At 41.2% G+C, this 22,071-nt stretch overlaps 1 long non-coding RNA gene across 4 annotated transcripts; it reads left to right on the top strand.

The window, feature by feature from the left end:
- Window positions 1–7,405: 7,405 nt before the first annotated feature.
- On the top strand, window positions 7,406–19,964 carry LOC121143162. Of its 4 annotated transcripts, none has more exons than XR_005880296.1 (4): window positions 7,406–7,456; window positions 9,759–9,917; window positions 15,184–15,242; window positions 17,336–19,964. It is a non-coding gene; the product is annotated as an uncharacterized LOC121143162 (long non-coding RNA). The 4 variants fall into 4 exon arrangements; XR_005880295.1 differs by lacking the exon at window positions 7,406–7,456 and adding an exon at window positions 8,843–9,012 and having other exon boundaries at window positions 15,187–15,242; XR_005880293.1 differs by lacking the exon at window positions 7,406–7,456 and adding an exon at window positions 8,843–9,012.
- Window positions 19,965–22,071: the final 2,107 nt, after the last annotated feature.

Raw genomic sequence — 22,071 nt, 5'->3', positions numbered from 1 at the left:
TTTTTTTCCCTTATTTATCTAAATTAGAAACAAGCTTCTTTCACATGTCAATCCCAGTTCCCTCTCCCTCCTCTCTTCCCCTGTCCCCCATCCTCTTTCTGCTCTCCAGGGAGGGTGAGGCCTTCCATGGGAGATCTTCAAAGTCTGTCATATCATTTGGAGCAAGGACTAGTCCCACCCGCTGTGTGTCTAGGTTGAGAGAGTATCCCTCTATGTGGTGTGGGTTCCCAAAGTCCATTCATATGCTAGGGATAAATAGTGACCCACTACCAGAGGCCCCACAGATTAACCAGACCTCCAAACTGATTTCAAACTGACATTCTATGCATCTGTTTTTGTCTGTATGTGTTTGTTAGTATGTGTCTCCTGTGTGAGTCTGTGTGTTTGTGCATGTGTCTGTATTTGTGTCTCTGTGTGTGTCTGTGTTTCTGTGTGTGTTCACCAGTAGTGGCTGTCACTCTTCCTCTTCTCAGGGTTGGGACCCCATATGTGTGTAAGTCCTATTTTATTTGGAAGACACAGCTTCTGTAGAGTCATCTATCACCTCTGGATGCTACAATCTTTCTACCTCCTCTTCTGCATAGATCCCTGAGCCTTGAAAAGAGGGGTTTGACTTTTTAAAATATCCCATTTAGAACAAGTGCTCCAATGTCTCTCACTCTGTACACATTGTCTTGTGTCTCTGTTAATTCCCACCTAGTGCAAGAAGAAGTCTCTCTGATGTAAATTGAGTAAAGCACTATTATATGTGTATAGAAGTAGGACACTAGGAATCATTATGCTGTGTGCTGCTTTAGCAAAACAATACTATTAGATTTTTTCTCTGTGCCCATAACCTATCTAGTTTCATGTTAATGGTATAGCAGTGTCATGTATGCCATCTCATTGATTTGTCCTTTAATTCAATCATAAAGTTGTTGGTTGCCCCTATGGCTATTCTTGCTTGTCTACTTGATTATACCTGGGATTAACTAAAACCCAAAAATGGAGGACATGCATATGAGGGATTTCTGCTTAATTTGAAGTGGGAAGATCTACTTCTAATCCAGATCTTTGAGGTAACTCAGGTTTTGGTACTAGAAGTGGTTCTACAGCAACAGAGGTTTTTAAGCTGCAGAATCTTTTAAGTATCTGGAATAAGCTTTCTAATTTGTTGACACCTTGAGTGACCAAAGCCTTTTCATTTACTGAAGCCTCTCTTGAAAGCTTGGAGGGCACTAAAAGTCCCTGGTGTGAACTATTCTACAAATTTAAAGAGATAAATGTACTTAATTATCCTGATTCACCCATTGTGTGCAGCAACAGATTTTGTGACTCTGTATATAAAACTTCTAAGAGTCTGCTGAAAAATAAGGAAAGTAATGATGCTGGTCATTTGCTCTTAGCATCTCTAGAAATATTGACAAAGGATAGGAATGAGATCTGTGAAAGAAAGGCTATACAGGATCATGGCAAAGGGAATCTCAGTCTGTGAAACAATTCCCAGACCATAGTCCATCTGCAAACACAGAACCCCTTGAATAGCTGTGGAAGATAAATATACCTAAAAGGTTTAGTATTATCCTTTCTGCAGTCCTTTCCCAGAGGGACATATTGCCTTTTTCGGGGAACTGTACAATGGGGAAAGAAATAATTAGACTTCCCAGGGCCTATTGGTTTCTTACTGGTTTTGAATTGATGATACTGGGAGGTTCCAAGAGACACTGAGGTCTTTCATTTAAAGTAGGGGCTTATGGAAATGTGGTGATTAATGGAGTTTTGGTTCAAATCCCATTCATAGTAGGTCCAAGGCATCACCGAACTTATCCTGCAGTTATTTGCCTGGTCCCAGAATGTATAAATGTGATACACAGACTTAGAAGTGGGCAGAATTCTCACACTGCTTCCTCAACCTGTGCCGTGGAGGTTGTTATGGTTGGGAAGAGAAAATGGAAACCTTTGGTGTTGCCTCTGCGAAGGAAAATAGTAAACAAACAAACAAAAAAACAGTATTGCAACCCTGGAGGAACTGCAGACATTATGGCCACATCAAAGACTTGGAAGATCTCCCTCCTATCTGTCCAGTGAAGAAAATAGATGAATCGTGGAGAAAACTCACTCAGGAAGTGACTCTGGTTGCAGCTGCTGCACCAGATGTGGTGCCCTGACTTGAGCAGATTAACACACATCCTAGTACGTGGTGTCTCCTGGTATGTGGTGCTCAGCTATTGATCATCTAGCAAATGCTTTCTTTCTCTGTGCCTGTCCACAAGGGCCACCAGAAGCACTTTGCTTCCAATTGGCAAAGCCAGCAGTACACCCTTACAGCTTTGTCTCAGGGATATATTTACTCTCTAGCCCTGTGTCGTAACTTAGGGTCTTGGTCATACGTCTTCCATCAAATATCACATTGGTGCACCATACTGATGGCATCGTGTTGCTTGTACCAAGTGAACCAGAGGTAGCAACCACTTTGTGAAGGGGAGCTAAGAGTTGGCACAGGGCATACCCAGTCCCACAATTCTCAACACGAAGAAAACTTGTTCCCCCAGAGGACAAGTGGGATGGTGGTGGGGCTGTCCCTGAATCAAACAAAGGCAGCAGCAGGTGTTTCTGCAGAAGTGGATTTTTTAAGGAGAAAGAGGGGACGCCTGTGTTAGGATGAGTTGGTAAGTACCGACTGGGCATGTTAGACAGTGTAGCCAAATACATAAATTTTGATTGCTGGGCTTTGGTGTTTTGTAGCTGGATTTTGAAACTTTTAGTCAGGCATAAGGAAGTGGTCAAATAAGGAAATGGACCTTGGTGGCTAGGACCTAGCCAGCTCTAGGAATGTAATCTCGCAGATTAACAAGGGGGAGGGAAAGCAAAAGATCTGTCAATGCCTCTCTCTGTACTTACTGGTAACCCATGCACATCAAAAGAAGGGGAAAAAAATCTAACCACAATTCAAAGGCCTTCTACCTCAGTGGAATACTTAGTCCAGTGGTGTGGTGCATGTAGAGATATTCCTTCCAAGGTGAAGGATAAGTTATTGTACTGGGTCATTGGTATACTAGAAAAATCTCACCCTAAACCTTCAATAAAAATTGACAATAAAAATTTCAAATGTCTAATGGCCATAAGGACAGACAAGACTATCCTAAGACAAACCAAGGTTCCTCCACATCGAACCCTCCTACCAGGACCCCAGCTAATGGAGGTAGGTGGTCTCTCCCGAGCGTTTATTACCTGAGACTTTTATAGATGGGAATACCAGATAGAACAAATGATACCATTAGACCCCCGAGTTGCCGGCGTGACCACCAGCTTGCTGGGTAAAATCTTACAAGAGTTAAATGTGGTTCTTCCTAGTAGAGAAGAGGAAGAATGCCTCCAAGTAGAAGAGTACCAAAAATATCAAGATTAAAAAAAAAACCCTCTCTAAGGGCCACTGTTGAGTACTTCACTCCCTGCCTAGAGTGGATCACAGAAGACCTGTCTGGGTGGAACAGTGGCCTTTAAACAAGGAGAAATTGACAGTTTTTCAGTAGTTGGTTATATGCCAATTAGACATGGGCCACAGTTGTCCCTCTACAAGCCCTTGGATCACCCCAGTTTTTGTGATCAAAAAGAAGACCAGGACCCAGATGCTCCTCCAGAATCTAAGAGCAACGAATAAAACCATGAAAATATGGGGTTCTCCTCAGTAGAACCTCCCCTTGCCTCTGTCACATCAATAAATGCCCCAATATTCATTTTAGACAGTAAAGATTGCTTCTTCTTGATACCACTCCACAACAAGATTACACGAACTTTGCCTTCTTAACGTCTAAAATAACAACTCAGCACCAACTGATAGATGTGACTGGAGGGCACTCCCTCAAGACATCATGGTTAACACCTGACTATTCGTTAGGAAGCTCTACCCCATGCATTAAAAAAACCCTGTTAAACCAGTCTCCACATAATATCATTGCATGGATGACCTATTAACATGGCAAGACAAAAAAAAAAAAACAGGACCAAAAACTAACCTTAGAGAATCTTAATCATAAAAGCCGTAAAAGAAAGGGGATTTATGACAGCAGAAGGTAAGATCCAACTTGTCCCATCCCCCCCCCATCACCTTCCTGGGGACAGAGATGACCCTAGCCAGCTAAACCTGTTGTTGACTTCCCCAAGCCAACAACCCTAAATATCCTCCAAAGCTTCTCAGGCAATATTGATTGACAGGGACTAGGCTTCCCATACCACCCAGCCCATTGCAGCCTCTATTTGACTCACTTAAGGATGACAAAGGCCTGTTCTCTCCTCGCTCCTTGACACCAGCAGCCAAGGAAGCCCTTTATGCTATTAACAGCCACACTAAAAATAAATCCCTGGCTTGCTATGACCCACAAAAACCAGTCCTTATATCCAACTCCTCTCCAACAGTAGTGAAAGCCTTATACCAGTCTCAGGGGATCCCAGGCTTGCTCCATACACCAATAGGGGGAGCTCCTCGATTATTAGCTGAGATCAATGCTTTATTCACTATAATAAGGACAGGAAGAGAGCGCAGGGAAAGAACCTGATAGGGTTGTTTTACCCTTCCCAGATGTCCCATGGCTCCTGGGAAACCATGCTTCTTTTGCTAATCACCTCATAAGCTTCTCAGGAAGAACAGACAGCCACTACCTCGAGGATAAATTTCTGCCAACCTTACTACTCCTCTCCACTAATTCTTCCCATCCCCTATCCCACAGTTCCCACCGCTTCCACAGACGGGGAGGGCTCATCAAGGGGCCACATATGCAAGCTATCGAGGAGACAATGATACTGATTCACATCTTTTTCTTCCTCCCAGATAAATCCCCCAAGTTCAAGGAACTGTATGTCATCTTCTTGGCTCTAACACACCCCCAAGAACTGTTCAGTCTAATATATTCAAATAGCGTTTATGCGGTTAACCTACTCCCTTGGCTGGCCCGCTCTTATATTAAGCTTGACGGTAATCATTTCTCCCCCACGACTAATAAAAGTGCCAAACATACTCCAAACAAGAAAATGTCCCAATTTGTCCACCATGTATGGTCACACTCATATCTCCCTGGATTCCCGCTCTGATGGTGAAGCCTTAGCCAATAAGATTGCCACAACCATGGGCTTTCACTATGCCACCCCTCACTGCTAAAGAATTCCATCAGCTGAGCCATATCAACTTGAGGGGGCTGCAATTTAAGTGCCCCCATAAAACACCTTAAACACATCCTCAAAACTCGCTCCTCTCGTGTCTCCCTAATCAACACAACTGCTATGCAATGATTGGGCATATGCAACAATTGGGCACGAATCCCAGAGGGCTTAAAGCCAATGACCTCTAGCAGATTGCCATCACCTGTATTCAATCATTTGGTAGACAGAAACTTGTGTTTGTCAACATTGACACTTACTCCCGTTTCACCTGGGCTACGGCACAAAGTAGTGAAAACTCAAAGAAACTAATTAACCACTTGCTCTCAACCTTCACTATTATGGGGTACCCCTCTCCAGATCAAAACTGATAATGGACCAGCCTTTAGAGGGGCCACCAGTTTTATAAGTTTGCAAGGCTCTGAAAACAGTCCACCACAAGCATCGCTCACAATCCTCAGGGCCAAGCTGTTATTAAAAGAACACACCAAACGCTCAAAACAAACAACAACAACAACAACAAAACTAGTCAAACAAGGCCAGGACTCCCGACCTCCAAACATTCAGTTAAATCTGGTACTATTCACACTCAATGGGCTGAATGTTTATGCTACCCAGGGCAACCTCCCCCACTGTCCATCATTAGAGCCACCCACTGCACGCACCACCCATCCATTCTGGTCCAATGGGAGGACCCACTTGATAGGTGTTAGAAGGGACCCAACGCCTGCTAACAATTGGAAGGGGATTTGCTCTCCCTGTCCAGACACCACCCCACAAAGTCTGACACAGCCCGCCCCCCAGTCAAGAAGATGGCACACTTGTCGATCACAGAGATATCAAAGAGGGAGTAATGCAGACACCCAAGGGCTCATGACCAGAATACCTGGGGGGGGACATACATGGCCTTATTGATGCAACCTGATGCAGCTGCCCGCACCAGCCTTCCCTTTCCATTATTCTCCTGGCTGCTTTTGCTGTCTTGGATGCTCATTCTCATGCTCTGCCCAGTTCCCCTAACATTCTCCAATGGCATTTCTTTGTTAGGGAGACACATACCTAGGTCGCAACACCGTTCTAGGCTCCAGGGACTGGCCCACTTGGAGGATGCCAGAGCACTGTCTCCCTTCTTCTCTACCCCAGTTTGACCAAATGAAACACGCTGTGAGCACCCATTAGGTGATGTTCCAGGTGCTGACTGTTGTCCTATGTATTCCCCTCACTTTGGAATAAAGTTGAGCTGCCTCGCTGGAGCTGACTCCTGAAAGGGTAGTTCTATCACACTCATCGCTGCACAAATCCCACACGCTCCCTTTGTCCTCGCAGACTAGTGGCCAACGAACCACGAGGAAAAGGATGGCCCCGCAGAAGAGAAGACTGGGGCCTGGTTTGCTGATGGTTTTGCATATTATTCAGGCACATTCCAGAAGTGGACAGCAGAGTAAATGACCCAGATTAGATCTGGGTTAAAGACCAGAGATTAAGGGTGCATCTTCCTAATTCAAAGATCCGGATTAGAAGCCCATCTTTCCATTTCAAAATAGGCATAAATTCATCACAGGTGTGCTCTCCATTTTTGGGTTCTAGTTTATTCCAGATGTAATCTTTTGCTCTTTGATAACTAGTCTATTCTGGCATTGACATTAGTGCCTACTTCTTTAGGATTCCAGCATATACTGAAGACCGGCTGACACATTCAGCCTCATGGACTGAGAAAGTTTTGGATTCTTGGACTTTCTGTTCATAGCCAGCCATTGTTGGGTTAGCTGGACTACAGCCTGTAAATCACTATATTAAATTGCCTTTCTTTCCATATATAGAGAGATTCATTATCTAAGTTCTATTACTCTAGAGAGAACCCTGACTAATACAGTTACTTCCATAACCTTTGTGCCAAAATATCACACCAGTATAACTTTCAGGCAGGTCTCTGCTGTAGAATACAGGGTTTGTATCTGGGTGATGTTGACGATTACTTTCCCCCCCTTCCCCCAACACCGTAACGTGCAGAGTACTTTCTGCCTCTGTGAACATTAGTCAGCAGGGGTGAAGCATCTGGGTAGGCACCAGTTTTACTTTTCCAAGTTTGATAACATAAGTTAAGTGTTGTCATCAGCAATAAGGCCTTTTCATCAGGTTGTGCCAAGAAATCACTTGCTTTGGCAATAATCTGTGATGTTAGAGAGGGATGGGAAATAAAGCACTGTTGGCCAATAGGGAATAGAGATAGGCGGGACTAGGAGTGGAGGAGGATTCTGGGAGAGACACAGGCAGACACAATTTAGCCCGCCAGAGGAGTAAGAGGCCCGGACCCTTTTCTCTGGTAAGAGTAATACAATTATGGGTTACATACTTAAGTCAGAGCAGCCAGTAAGAAACAAGCAAATAGCCAACAGCTTTATAATTAATATAGCGTCCTGTGTGTTATTTGGGGACTGCAACTGTTGCAGGGCCTAGGCAATGGCGGGGAAGGCTGCACTCTACATATGGTTGTCAGAAGTGGGATATGAATTTCCACATAGAATGACAAAAGCTTAAAAGGAATTTTAGAAACAAAAGAATGGGGAGAAGCATGGCTTCTTGGTAGCAGCATTTTTCTCAGATGGGCTCTGGTTTTGCTAGAGACAAGCAGAGACTCACGCTGCTCACTTAAGGGAGTCTTCCTGACACAGCATGAGCAAAAAAAAAAAAAAAACCAGCAAGGTTCTTTTAAGAGGCTCTGCTAACAATTGAGTGGTGTGCACGAGCATCTGACGAGCATCTGGCAGCATAGACTGAGGCCATGAACTGGACTCAAACTTACGCCCACCATATTGGAAACCCAGCAGCTGTTTCCACTTTAATTTTAGCAATTTTCTTTAGCCTATATAAGACACGTGGCCATAAAAACAAAGTTTTACAGTAAAGTGAGATTCAGATGAAGAAAAATATAGGTAGACTTGGGATAGTAAAAGAAACAAGATATTGGAAAAAATAAAAATAAATGAAGTAGCTGGGTGTGGTGGCACACATCTTTAATCCCAGCACTCCAGAGGCAGAGGCAAGCAGATTTCCAAAGAGTTGCTCAGTGGCTAAGAAAGCAGTTTGGAATGAGCAATGTCCAAATTCCCATATTGTTTATAAATCTTTGTTTTCATATGAACGGGGTTCCTTATAATGGGTTAATGATCACAACCAATCTTTTTTTTAAGGTAAAAGTAGTTTATGGTATTGAAATGAATACTTTGTATTGGTATGCCTTTTCATTTGTTGATACAAATTCAAGGTCAGTTTTGTGATATGTATATTTCTCCTCTTGATTAAGTATTTTGCTTATACTGTCTTTTAAAACGTAATGCATAATTAAATACAGATTATAGATAGTTACTTATAATAGTCAGAATTTATAGTTAGGTTAGTTAGGTTTTCTAGATAGAGAGATATATTTGAGATAGTAGATAGTCTTCAACCCTTTCAAAGACCTTCAGAAATTGGCATTTAAAGTGGTTTAGGCTTTTCTTGACGATGAGAAATGTCTGCTCCTGGCAGCACCAATTATGCATGAGAGGAAGATGGACATCAAAGAAACTCGTTATGGAGTTTGCTTTCAACATGGCAAAATTAGCCATTTGGTCAAGAAACTGCTCTTGCCTGGACTGCTTGACTGTTGATATATAAACTGGACATGCAGGACCCACAGGAAAGTGACTGCTGAACTCAAACAGTCCTACAGGGTTCCGGCTTCATGGAAGAGTTTGGAGACTTTCTACAGGACACAGAGAAATGACTGATGGACTGCCAATGCATATGGACAGCTTGAAAGTCTTCCAAACACCCTGTGGCCTATGGACTGAAGATGGATCCCCCAACTTTACAGAGGAACTTCGGGTGACTGTCCAGGTAGCAAGATGTCTCTGTAAATTCTAGGGTTTATATGTTATCCTTCTGTGTTCTTTGATGGAGTTGAAGACAGATAGTTGAAGTTATAGTTTTCCTTAGTTATGATAACAGATAAGTTACATATAAGACTTTAGACTCACAAAGATAGGATAGATTATATTTTCTTTAAATCTTACTAAATGTTAATGGACAAAATATTGTAAGTATGTTCTTATTTGATAACTGTTCTGTTATGTATAATTTGACTATGATAAAGTTAGCAATTATGGGTTAAATACTTAAGTCAGAGCTACCCAGTAAGAAACAAGCAAACGGCAACAGCTTCATAATTAATATAGTGTCCTGTGTGTTATCTGGGGACTGCAACTGTGGCAGGGCCCAGGCAGATGGTGGGGAAGACTACACTCCACAGGGGAGGGTCCAAGGAAGCCCTCTGGTAATGAATAAAGAAGAGGTAAACTATTCCTGGTGCTGGGGGTGTGTCTTATGTGATTTCATAGGTACCCATTTGGGGCATTATTGTCTATGTATACTTTGGTGACTGTTTAGCCTATTTATTAGATTACATGTATCCTTCTTCAGGAGTAGGTTTCTAATTCAAAAGTGGGGTGCATAACTAATCAATCAGTTAAAAAAAAAGATGAAACACAAATGGCAGAGAAACACTTAGAGAAATGCTCGTTGTCCTTCACCACCATGGAAACATGAAATAGAACTACTTTGAGATTTCCTCTCTCCCCAATTAGAAAGGCCAAGATCAGTAAGATGAATGACAACAAGTGCTGGCAAGTATACAAGGAAGATGGTACTCGTTGTTCATGTGAGTGGAAACTGGAACAGCTGCTACAGAAATCAATGGTGGCCGTTTCTCAAGGAGCTGGGAATAGATCTACACCAAAACCCAGGTATATCACTCTTGGGCATACACCCGCAGGGCTATAAATCCTACTACAGAGATAGTTTTCCTGTGGTGTTCTGTGTCAGGATGGCTCCAAAGGCTCCTGTGACTGGATGCCTGGTCACAGTTAGTGGATGTGTTTGGGAAAGATTAGGAGATTCAGCTTTGTTGGAGGAGGTGTGTCACTCAGGGTGGTCTTTGCGGTTTCAAAAGTCTGTGCCAGGTCCAATGTCTCTCTGTCTCTCTGTCTCTCTCTCTCTTTCTTCCTCTCTCCCTCCCACTCTTTCTCTGTCCCCCTCTCTCTCTCTCTCTCTCTCTCTCTCTCTCTCTCTCTCTCTCTCTCTCTCTCTCTCTCTCTCTCTCTGCTGCCTACAGATCTGGGCTTAAAGTTCTCAACCACTCCGATGCCATGTCTGTCTGTTTCCCATCATGATGTTCATGGACTAACTCTCTAAAACTGTAAGCAAGCCCAAAATTAATGTTAACTAAGACACTTGCTCATAAATGTTCATTGCTGATCTATTTATAATTGCCTGAAATTGGAAACGGCCTAGATGTCCATCAACCAACAAATTGATAAGGAAAAAATGTGGTACATTTATATAATCGAATATTATTCATTTGTTAAAAAAATGAAATTTTTGGAAAAAATTGATGGAGTTAGAAAAAAGAATTATACTGAATGAGGTAGCCTAGATCCAAAAAAGGCATATACTGTGCATCTGGGAATGGGGAGGATCTTACAAGGAACGGGAAGTAGAATGTAGTGTTCTGGGGAGATAAAGGTAAAACTGAAATAGGACTATAAAACAGGAAGGAGGATGGGAGAGAACAGTAAATGCCATTTGAAAAACTCCATAGAAACCTACTATTAATTTTTTAAAAGAAGTTCTATACAAAAGACTGAAGAGCATCAGTGATGGTAATGTTCTGTCCTCTGGATGTAATATGAGCACAAAGATAAGGAGTTTTGACATATTCAATATACATCACTATGCCACACGCAAAAGTCAAAATATGTAAAAATGACTGTTAAATAAAACCCTTGCAAGAAACAGATTACAAGAAAATTTCTTCAGGTTCATGTTATTTCTCCAAACAATATTAGATTCTAAGTCCTTTCAAAAGATTCTTTTCATTATTGCTTATGAAGGTCACAAATGACAAAATAGCTAGGACTTATGATTTTAATGATTTATGTGCCATGAGATTTTTGCTGTCTGTGAAATGACTATTTTTGAAATAGTGAATAATTCTTGGTAAAGCTCTGAACAAAAATGTGCGATTGTCACCAAACTAATATGGTGGTTAAGTTCCTAGAAGACTCATTTAATGAGAGCGCCTTGCAAAAATACTTAGCATTATAATCTGTGGAATGTAGTCTTCATTTAGATTATTTGAAATAGTTGTTTGACATAGATAAAATTCTCTCTAGGAGTCAGAAGGTCATTCTGAACACTTCATTATGAGATGGTTCTGAACATTATAGGAAATGAACCATGCGTTTGGTCTCCACCTATTAAATACTGGCTCTCCTACAATAACAAGAATAGCTATGGTCAACTTCAAAACTATCCCCTGGAGGGCAGTGTAGCCATGCTAAGAGCCCTGTTGCAGCTCCAGTGTGAAATCTAAACCCATAAAGTATCTCTCCATTATTCCTACCACAGAGCATGCTTGGTATCCTTTTGTTATTTATTTAATTTTTTAATCTCTCTCAATTTAACTCACATCTCAGGACTGAGTTCATGCTAACACACTACACACTTGATGCAGATGTATCATTCTGAATAGTAGGGACATCTGGTCAGGATGGCTTATGATTTCACCTGCAAGGCCTCTTTTTCACCCCTTACCTCTACCTCAAAATTACAAAGATACAGAGCAAAATTTTGAAAATATAAACTCATTCTCATAAGCAAGTAGCTCTAAAGGGAAGAATAAATATGGCAAAAATACAACGATGCAAGCAGTGGCTAGGAGCTTTGAAAATAGGTGCAGAATCTTCACCTCTACATGGCAGCCATGGCAGAGGAGGAAGGTATCAGTCATATCGGACAAACAAAGCAGAGTGGCCGATAGCATCAAGCCTGGATGTCCTGCCATAAAGTTTCCTCTCCCATTAACCAATGTCAGTCCATTGTCACTGTTGTAGCCTGTGAGTGTGTGTGTGGTGTGAGAGAGAGAGAGAGAGAGAAAGTGAGAGTGAGAGAGAGAGAGAGAAACACACATCCCCTACAGCAGACAGCAAAAACAATTTCAACTCATCAAACTTCTTAATGATATTCTGTATTTTTTTTCAGTCTTGATCCATCAATTAAAGATTTTCTTTGAATGGAAGCGATTCTGCAGACACAGCAAACACAGGAAGAAGGGAAGTTGGGAAGGAATACACAGGATCACAAACAAGAATCCTAAAGTGAGGGTAACAAGTTGAGAAAAAGCCAATTAATATTTTTCAGGACCTCTTTTTCCTGAATTATTATTTTACATGTATACATGTATTGCTATATAAATACAGCCAGGTGGTGTTGGCACACACCTTTAATCCTAGCACTCGAGAGACAGAAGTAGGCAGATCTCTGATTTTGAGGCCAGAGTGGCCGCCAGAGTAAGTTCCAGGACAGCCAGGACGATATGGAGAAAGACTGTCTCAAAATTCAAGCGTGTGTGTGTGTGTGTGTGTGTGTGTGTGTGTGTGTGTGTGTGTGTGTGTGTGTGCTGAGTCTATTTGATGTTGCTTACATTTATGTGTGTTTAGGGCCGACCATTTGATATTGGATGTATCCTATTAGAGGCCTCATCCCTTGGTACCTAACCCCTTCTTTCAGTAGTCATTAACTGCATGAAGTTTTTCATCCAGGGGAGAAGCTGAGACTTATTCTGTTATTCCATTAACAGTGGCATATCAACTGGCATTGTCATTTTGCAGTCTTGTTCAGGCAACCATGCTGAGATCTCAGGGGTACACATTCCCCATCATAAACAGAGGATACTGTCTGGAAGCAGACATGGCCCTCTGACACTCACAGTCTTTCTCCCTCCTCTTCCGTAACATTCCCTGAGGCTTAAGTGTACATGTTGTATTTAAATATCAACTGAGATTGGACACCCCTATGGTCAATTGTTCTCTGCATGGTGGCCAGTTGTGGATTTCTGCAATGGTCTTCATCTTCTGGAAAAAGAAGCTTCCTTTGATGAGGGATGAGAGCTACATATGTATCAAAAGATTTGGAGAGATGATTCACCAGTTAGAGAGCACACTGTCAGGCAAATTGAGTTGGCACGCAAACCTCCATTCCAGAAAAGCTGTTGGGGAAAAGGCATCAATACCCCTATCTTCAGATTCCACAAGTAGTCTCTCAGTGTCAGTCTATAACACATTTTATAGTACTCTTGTATACATCAGAGTTAGACTCTGTAGGCAGCCAACTGTTTGTTTTTTTCTCTATCTCTCTTTTTTTAAGCGAGAAATAGGATTGCTTCACATGTCAATCCCAGCTCCCTCTCTCTCCCCTCCTCCCCTGTCCCCCACAAACATCTGCAATCCCCTAGCCAATCCCCACTCTGCTCCCCAGGGAGGGTGAGGCCCTCCATGGGGATATCCAAAGTCTGTCATGTCATCCAGGGCAGGGCCTAGGCTAAGAGAGTATCCCTTCATGTAGAATGGGCTCCCAAAGTCCATTCGTATGCCAGGGATAAATACTGATCTACTACCCTGGGCTCCATAGATAACCAAGGCCTTCTCACTGACACCCAAATTTAAAGGGTCTGGATCAGTCCCATGCTGGCCTCTCAGCCATCAGCCTGGGGTCCATTGTGTTTCTTTTTTATAAAGATCTAAGTAATAATTTGAGGACATTCTGGAAAAGCTCAAAGCTAACCCTGCTGTATTTATGTCATGGACTCCAGATGATCACACTGGCCCTAGGTGCCCATTTATGGTCTAAATGAACAAAAGAGGAACGAGAAAGCCGCTATAAAGCTAAAAATATCCACGTTTTTGTGTTTTCATATGACAGAGTTACCACATTGTTCCCTAAGAAGACTCACTTGAACTGAGATGAAAAGCAGTGTGTCCCGAGGAACTGAGGGCTACCACAAAAAGAGCAGGAAAAAAAAAGTATCCAGGTTCAGCAAAACCCCAGTCGTAGACTGAGATTCAAGAGCAGAGTACAAACCCATGGGTGGTAGGGGAATGAGTAGCCAGAACACAGAGAAATGCAAACAGACCAAAATCTACTTTGAGAAACAGAATGTAGAATTCAAGGCCATCAGGCATCAGTAGGCTTCACAGATTTTTAACTGAGGTTTTGCTGCTGCTGCTGCTGCTAGTTCTTCATAAATTTCATACAATGGCTTTATTCACATTCACACACACACACACACACACACACACTTGTGCACACCTCCGAATTCACTTTCCTTCCCTAACCACCCAATTTTACGTCACATTTTTTTAGATCCTTTAAGACAAATTTGTGTTGCCCAAATATCCATGGGTGTGTGTTCTCTTACTGGAGCGTAGTCAACTTATCAAGAGCTCCACTCTTAGCGAAAACTCTTTCGCTCAGCCAGCAGGTAACAATTGTCAATAGCTCCATGGCTAGGTGTGGGGCTGTGTGTTCAGCTCCTCTTGCCTTGTGGGATTTGGACTGGCTTACCCTTGACCATGTTTGTTTTTTTTTAACTTACTGCTGCAACCACTGTGAGTACTTGTGCACAGTTGTCCAGATTGTTCAGAAGATAAAGCTTCCTGGCATGCGTTTATTGCTTCAGATGCTAGTACTCTTTCTGTCCCCTCTCCCACAATGATTGCTGAGCCTTGAAGAGGGGATTGTGGTATCTATGTACTCTATGAGGCAGAAAATTCCACATTCCCTGCACATTGGCCAGGTGGGGTGTCTCTGTGTTAATCACTATCTACTGCAAATAGCGTCTTCCCAAAGAGGGTCAAAAGAGTCATTGATCTATGGGGATAATGATAAGTCATTAGAAATAAGTTTAATCCAATGTCTATTCAGCACCCTCATGGTAATAGGATCTTCCCTAGGGCTTATGGCCTGCTTAGCCACAGGTTCTTAGTCTAATAATGATGTCTGGTGTGGGTTCTATCCCGTGCAACAGGACATACATCCAATCAGACTACGAATGTTTACTTCCATAGTATTTATGCCACCACTCCCAGTGGGCGTGTTTTTCCAAGCCAATCATTATTATAGCACACAGGGTTCACATCTAGATATGACTGATAATTATTTTTGCTTCTCCAGTAGCTGGCACACTGACATCCAGCACTATGAAAGCTAGCCAATACAGGTGGAGCTTCAAGGTCAGTACCAGCATGATTTCTCCATGTTCTCTGACTCTGTGTAGTATATTTAACAATAGAATACTGCCTCCAAGTTCTGTATGGTATCCTAGAGCAGTGGTAACCATATGCAATGTTTGGGTGTCTATGTGACCTCACCACCTAGTAACTCCTGAAAGAGCAACATCGTGGGATAATCTTTAGGTACACTGTGAAGATGTGTCTCAGCTGAAGGTGGCTTCTGATTGGTTTAATAAAGAGCTGACTGACCAATAACTAGGCAGGAGAGTATAGGTGAGACTTCCAAAGAGAAAGAGCGAGAGGGGGGAATAGGGGAAGAATCAGAGGTGCAAGGGATTTGCCAGCAAGTCATGGAGGGGGTCAGACTCACAATATGAAGGAGCCGTATTACCAGATTTCATCATTTCTAGTTTGTAATGATGCGATTCACTCAAGAAAGGAAGTGAGTTGAGTTGAAGTTTTCAAAGTCACACAGAGAGAGGAAGCCAGATAAATATACTGATGTTAGTTACAAGGTTTAGTTTGGCTCACGTGGCAACCAGCTTTATCCTTCTCCATTTACTTCTGTGACACCTGTCACTACTCCTTTTCTTTGTAATACTCATTTCCCACTTGCCTGAGGCTTGCTATTGCTGAGCTGAAACACTGTGACCAAAAACACAACTTGGGCAGGAAAGTATTTATTTCACTCACATCTCCGGGTCACAGTCCACCATCACAAGCAGTGAGGGCAGGAGCTCTCACACGGCAGGAACCTGGAGGCAGGAGCTGATGCAGAGGCCACGGAGTTGGGCTGCTCACCGGCTTGCTCCTCATGGCTTGCTCAGCGTGCTTTCTTAGAGAACCCAGGACCACCAGCCCAGGGGTGGCACCACCCACAATACACTTGGCTCTCCCCTGTCACTAATAAGAACTTGTCTTCCAGGCTTGACTACAGCTGAGATTTGTGGAGGTGTTTTCGCAGTTGAGACTGCCTCCTCTCCGAAGACTATAGCTTGTGTTAAGTTGACATGAAAATAACCAGCGCACATCTCTCTCTTTTTTTTTTTATTCTAATGGTATAACTTGCATGATATTTTTTAAGTTACAAATCCCATTATCAACTGTAATGCTCTTTTTTTGTACTTATGACCTGTATTTTACAAATGTAATTTTATTTTTTCTGGTCACATAGAAACAATACAATTGTTCTATGATAATTATCAAAAGTATAATTTATAGAAAACCACAAGAGAGGTTCTTTCTAAAAATTGGCTGAAATTTCACACAAAATATTTCTACAATTTATAGCAAGTTTCTTAAAGAAATCTTTAGGAGCTACCGACTTAGTATGATGATGTGAAAACGTAAGTTAAATATGACATCTTTCTGAGAAACACCACAATGTAAAGTGTTACTGTCCCCTTTGCTAATATACTTATTATATAATTGTTAATATACTTGTTAAATAAGAGCGCACTTATCCTGTGCTATAGAGAAGTAACTCTGACATTCAAAGTTCTTCAACATGCACAAGTTACTCAATAATGTCCCCTCTAAATATCATTATTGCAGAGGAAGAAACAGGACAAATAGAAAGAAAGAGAGGAAAGTGGAAGAAAAGGGAAAACAAAAACTTACACAATTGCCCTCTGTACCTTTTTCTTGTTAGGTCTAGTGTTTAAGGTTTAAATAATAGAAGACAATATTTTGAATATTCTCATAAACATGTGAGCCACTAGTTAATTATCAAAAAAGCAAGGAGGCAAAGCTTAGTCTATTTCGCCCAATTTCTTCTTAGTGCCTTGAATCAGGGAATCTGAGAACAGTATCATAGCAATAGAATTTGATGTACATATAACTGAATTTATACACAGATAAATGAATACCTTAATTATGTGTCTTCGGCTAACATAAAAATAAAATCTTGGTAAGTTGGGAGAGGGGTTAAAAAAAAACAGCTAGTAATCTAAAACTCCAAAAGATTAAACGAAAGCTATTGAATAAGATTTAGAAAGATAGGGACCAGGAGTTTTTAATAGTAAAAATTAATAGGCTGTTTCTTTATTGTTTTAATAGCAAGAATAAATCTGTCTTGATTGGCTTCTCTCCAGGAAGAGAGCATTCAGTGCCTAGCAGAAGACTAAAGTCCTGACAAAAGGATTCTGCCTGTCTCACAAGGAAAGCCAAAGACTATAAGAGAAGTATATGAATGAAGGTTGGGACTGTCAATAATAGTCCCCATAATGATAAAATTACAAAGTCTGAAGTTCTGTTTTCCTGGGTAGACCAAGACACATCAATGAGGGGAAGCAATACTATAGAGTACTTCAGGTCAAAACAGAATTTGCATTTGTTCAACAGTTAACTCTCTCATCCCTCACAATACAAAAGGTAGGAAGGAAGGGACAGTGGTAGCTAACACTTTCTAACGAACACAGCCGGTCTCTAGAGAGTAAAGGGGTAAGAGTTGAGCATTTTGAATTGTTTTCCTTTGGAAGAAAAAAAAGTATCTTGTGAAACTTTCCTCCTTTGAAGACAGAATAATGCTAACTTCCACATGGGAATGGTTAGCATTATTACATTCTCTTGATTCAGAAGATCATGCCACCATTTAGGGACCTTTAGCTTTCAAAATCACAAGCTAAACTTAGAAGTGGGTTACCTTTCATAAATTGCAGTTATTTCATGTCATTAAACTGATGAGATAATGAAAGACAGAGATTAGGACAATTACAATCAATTAATAACTTTAACATTCTTGTGGATCTAAATCAGTATTTTTCATATAATAACAGCAAAATGTAAGTACAATCATTTATTGAATGCCAAGACAATTAATCATGCAAAGATAATGATTTTAATGACAAAATATGAATATGACCTTTCATTTATCAGAAACTGTTGGCATTTTCAAAAGAAAGGCTTTAGAAAACACTGTCCTAATTATACTTCAAGACGCTAAGAAATCATTTGAATTTGTTTCTCTCAAAGATAAGCATCACTAAATGCAATAATACAAAGGATTAAATGTCCTTATGCAGCAACATTTAAATACTCCCCCAAACAGACACTAACACTAGAAGCTGTGCTGTGTATAGACTTAACTTTGTACATGAAATTCTGCCCCTCACTGCAGCAAAATTGGAAATTCTGATTCATCTGATGTTACTTTTAAGCCCGAGGAGAAGGCTCACTGGAGGTCTGTTACCAGAGATAGTGAAAAGCATATTCATGCTAAAGAGGGCAAAGTGAGCTAAAACTTGGACAAGGCCTGGGTAGCACTAATTCTAAGATGGCCTGGAGAAATTTCGCCTCAGTCTTCAAGCCTATGAATATGACTAACCGTGACATCTATGGCATATTATCTTATATGATGAAGGAATTCTGCAAAGATAGTTGAAGTTACCAAGTCAAGTGACTTTTAGTTGATGAAATGTAGGTGTATCTCAGATACCCACAGAAACGACTGAAGAAGAGAGTGCTGTCTGTCTGATGGAAGAAGAGGGAGCCAGAAAGATTCAAAGCAATAAGAATTTGATACATAGTTTGAAGGTGTGAAGGTAGAGAAGATACTCTATAGACAAGAGAGACCACTAAGGAAAAGTACAGTCAGTCCAGTCACAATGACCCTACTAACAATCGGGTTAGTGTGTGTGACAGGGTCTGTGCTTTGGCCTATGAGACCATAGAGGACCCACTGGAATCCTCCAGGATCTACATGGCTATGAGATATTGAGCTGCTATTGCTTTAATTTGCTGCACTTATTATTTGACACCTACATGTGGCCTGGGACCAAAGCCACATTCACCAGGGAGAGCATGAAGCTGTGCTTTCTGCTGGGAATCTCAGCCCAAGAGAATCTCTGGAGTCATGTCGAAGTCCTGGGGCACGGAGAAAATCCTTAATAGAAACTTTCCCAAGAAGCAAAATAGAACATTTTCCATTTTAAATGAAGCGCTTATTTTTTGACATATGTTCATTTGGGGAGAAATTCAGGAGCTATATAAGAATTTTGAGAAAACATTCTTTTATTCAGCCTTCATCTTTTTCTAACCAAGAACGTACTTTGGTTTACAACAACTTTACAGGGAATTTTTAGTAGCCAGCTGGGTACTAATCATTGAATTTTTCACTCCTAACCCTAGAGACAGAGAGGGAGAGAGGGAGAAGAAAAAGAGAAAGGCTGTACGAAAGAAAAAAGAAAAAGTACTCATTTGCTGTTTTCCATAGTGTCTCATTATGTGACTCACTTCAAGACACCAACAGGATTTCTAAAAGCTAACTGTTGACTCTAACAAGCTCATGCAGGCAGTTTTCAGTAAACCAACTGGGGGAAAAGTGGTTTTGAGGCAACAAAATTGAATAACTCAGAGTATCAACATCTCCGCGATCTGATTCTGCATTGAGAACACACAGTTTACAGGATATGTTCTCTTCCATCTTTTTCAGACTCTATTATCTTTTCATTTAGTGTACAAAACAAGCAGAAAGGTGTGCAAAAATTAGCAGTCCTAGTTAAAGAGCGGTCTGTCAGTGCCTGGGCTCCAGTTTCACCTGAAAGATGGTCTGACAAGTGTGTGACATCTTTTCCTGTTAAACGAGTTTCTTTTGTGGCAGGCATAAGGCTTGTCTTCTTATTCTCCCAGAAGGAGAATTCTGGGAAAATTCCTGTTCTTGGGAACTGGAGTTTCAACAATCTGTTGGCAAAAAGAGGTTCACAAGTATCTTTCTTTAGAATCTCTCTGTTTCTGCCCAAATGGTTGCATTATGATATTATATATAACATATATATCATAACATAATGAAAAAATTAAATAAACTAAATGTATAAATATGTAAACTATGTATAAACTAAGTACATAGTTTTATAATTCCTTTAGCAAATGTATAAGAAAAACTGTCACGAGACTGCCATCATACACAATATAGCTTTAACAAAGGCACTTCTGTCTAACGACAACTCTGTTGTAAGGAAAGGAACCGTCAAGTTCCATGGCCATCAGAATATATTGCCAGGATACAAATGAATATTGGAGACTATGCAATTTGGTCCCATTAATACAAATTAAAAAAAGTCATCTATTCTGTCTCCCAGACCCTTGCCTGTAGTATGATGCACCAATCCCTTGCCGATGTGACTGTGTGCATTGTTTTACTATGCTGACTTGAGCATGGATGAATACAGAGATGTGTAACATTGTGGACATTATGATGGCATTTCACTAAAAGTGTTCACTTAATACATTTGAAAATAAACCCTTCCTTATAACATAAGATAAATTTTCCAAATGAACAGTCATCAGCATAAGGCTACCTAGCAATCTAATCCTGACCTGCAGACTCTCGAAGTAGATATAATGCCAGCCAAGAGCCACGACTTTCAGAGCAAGCACCCCGAGAAGCACTGAGACCAAATAATCTGAGTCCTTTACAGGAAAAAACATAGAACCTTATATAACCAAAACAGCATTGTGTTTCTTCGTGGCAGCTGGTAATAGAGTAATGCTCTTGCAGGCTACTGAGCATCTAATGTTTCCTGCAGATTTACACACTCCTTCTTGGATAGGACCAGAGGCTTCACCAAATTCATTTTTTAAGTGAATAAAAAAAACTTATGAAGAAGAAGATTTAAAAGAAATTTTGGGGGAGTCATAGAAGCACTAAGCCACCACCCCATGAGAGGAAGCTCTTTTAATGCAGTTACTCAGGGACTTCGGGGATGCAGTCTTTCTGGGTTGTCATGCTTGCTGGGACAGGCTTTGTAGTAATCCAGCCATCCCACTCATCTGTGCTCCTGAATTAACCCAGAAACTCACTGGTTCACCAAACGAAATCAGGCGGAATTCTTTCTTTGACCCGTGGTCTGGGACGCCTGCCTATGCTTTCCACATGTACTAGAAGAAAAGTTACAACACACGAGTACTTCCTTTTGCTCCCATGCCTCAAATCTTCTGTGATGTGATTGTATTTCTTTTACAGTAGGACGGATGGAAAATATGTTGGTTAATATCTGCAAAATTTTAGAGTGTAGACAACTAGAGCAGTATTAGGAGAGAGAGATATTTTATAGTTTTAAATAAACATTAAGAAGGAAGACCACTTAGCACTGAGGTGTTTACACCTCCACATTAAAAAACAAAAAAAGCAAGATTTCGCATGGTCAGTTGAAAAAGAGCTGAAGGCCAATCCTCTCTCATCATGATCCAGGAGATTTTACCCCACTGTGGGAGGCTTGTTAAAGAGCTCATTCCTGGGCTGATGGTGGGGTGGAGCTCAGTGATGGATTTCTTCTTTAACACACACACACACACACACACACACACACACACACACACACGCCCCACACGGCAGTCACACCTCAACAGGCAGAGAGAGCTTAATTACATGCATATTTCCTAGTTAGGTTTCTGTGAAACGGAGAAAATGATCCCTTTCCTTTCCATGCACTGATCGAAATATCACAGTCATTGGGCCTTATTTTCTCCTTGCCTTTCCAATTCTCTCATATCCAGCACCCGCGAGACTCCTTGACAAAATCAAGGGAAATGGAAAAAAGAAAAAGTGAGTAGAGAACTTTTTTCACTCCTAACAGTGGTTTTTTGTTCAGTGTATGTCTATGTGACTGAGTGTATGTGGATGTCTATATGTGTGTGTGTGTGTGTGAGTGTGTGTGCATATGAGTGTCTATATGGGTGTGTCAGATTGTGACAGTGTGTCTGTAAGCGTGTGTGCATGAGTATGGAGTTGTTTGTATGCTAGTATAGGGGAAGCATAAGTGTGTGTGAGTGTATGTGGGTTAAGACTATAAAGGGGTGTGTGTATGTGAATGTGAGTGTATATATGTGT

Source organism: Mesocricetus auratus, unplaced genomic scaffold (assembly GCF_017639785.1).
Source record: "Mesocricetus auratus isolate SY011 unplaced genomic scaffold, BCM_Maur_2.0 Super-Scaffold_100011, whole genome shotgun sequence".
Taxonomy (NCBI): domain Eukaryota; kingdom Metazoa; phylum Chordata; class Mammalia; order Rodentia; family Cricetidae; genus Mesocricetus; species Mesocricetus auratus.
Note: the sequence above shows the minus strand (reverse complement) of the source record. Positions and strands in the feature narration are given on the sequence as shown.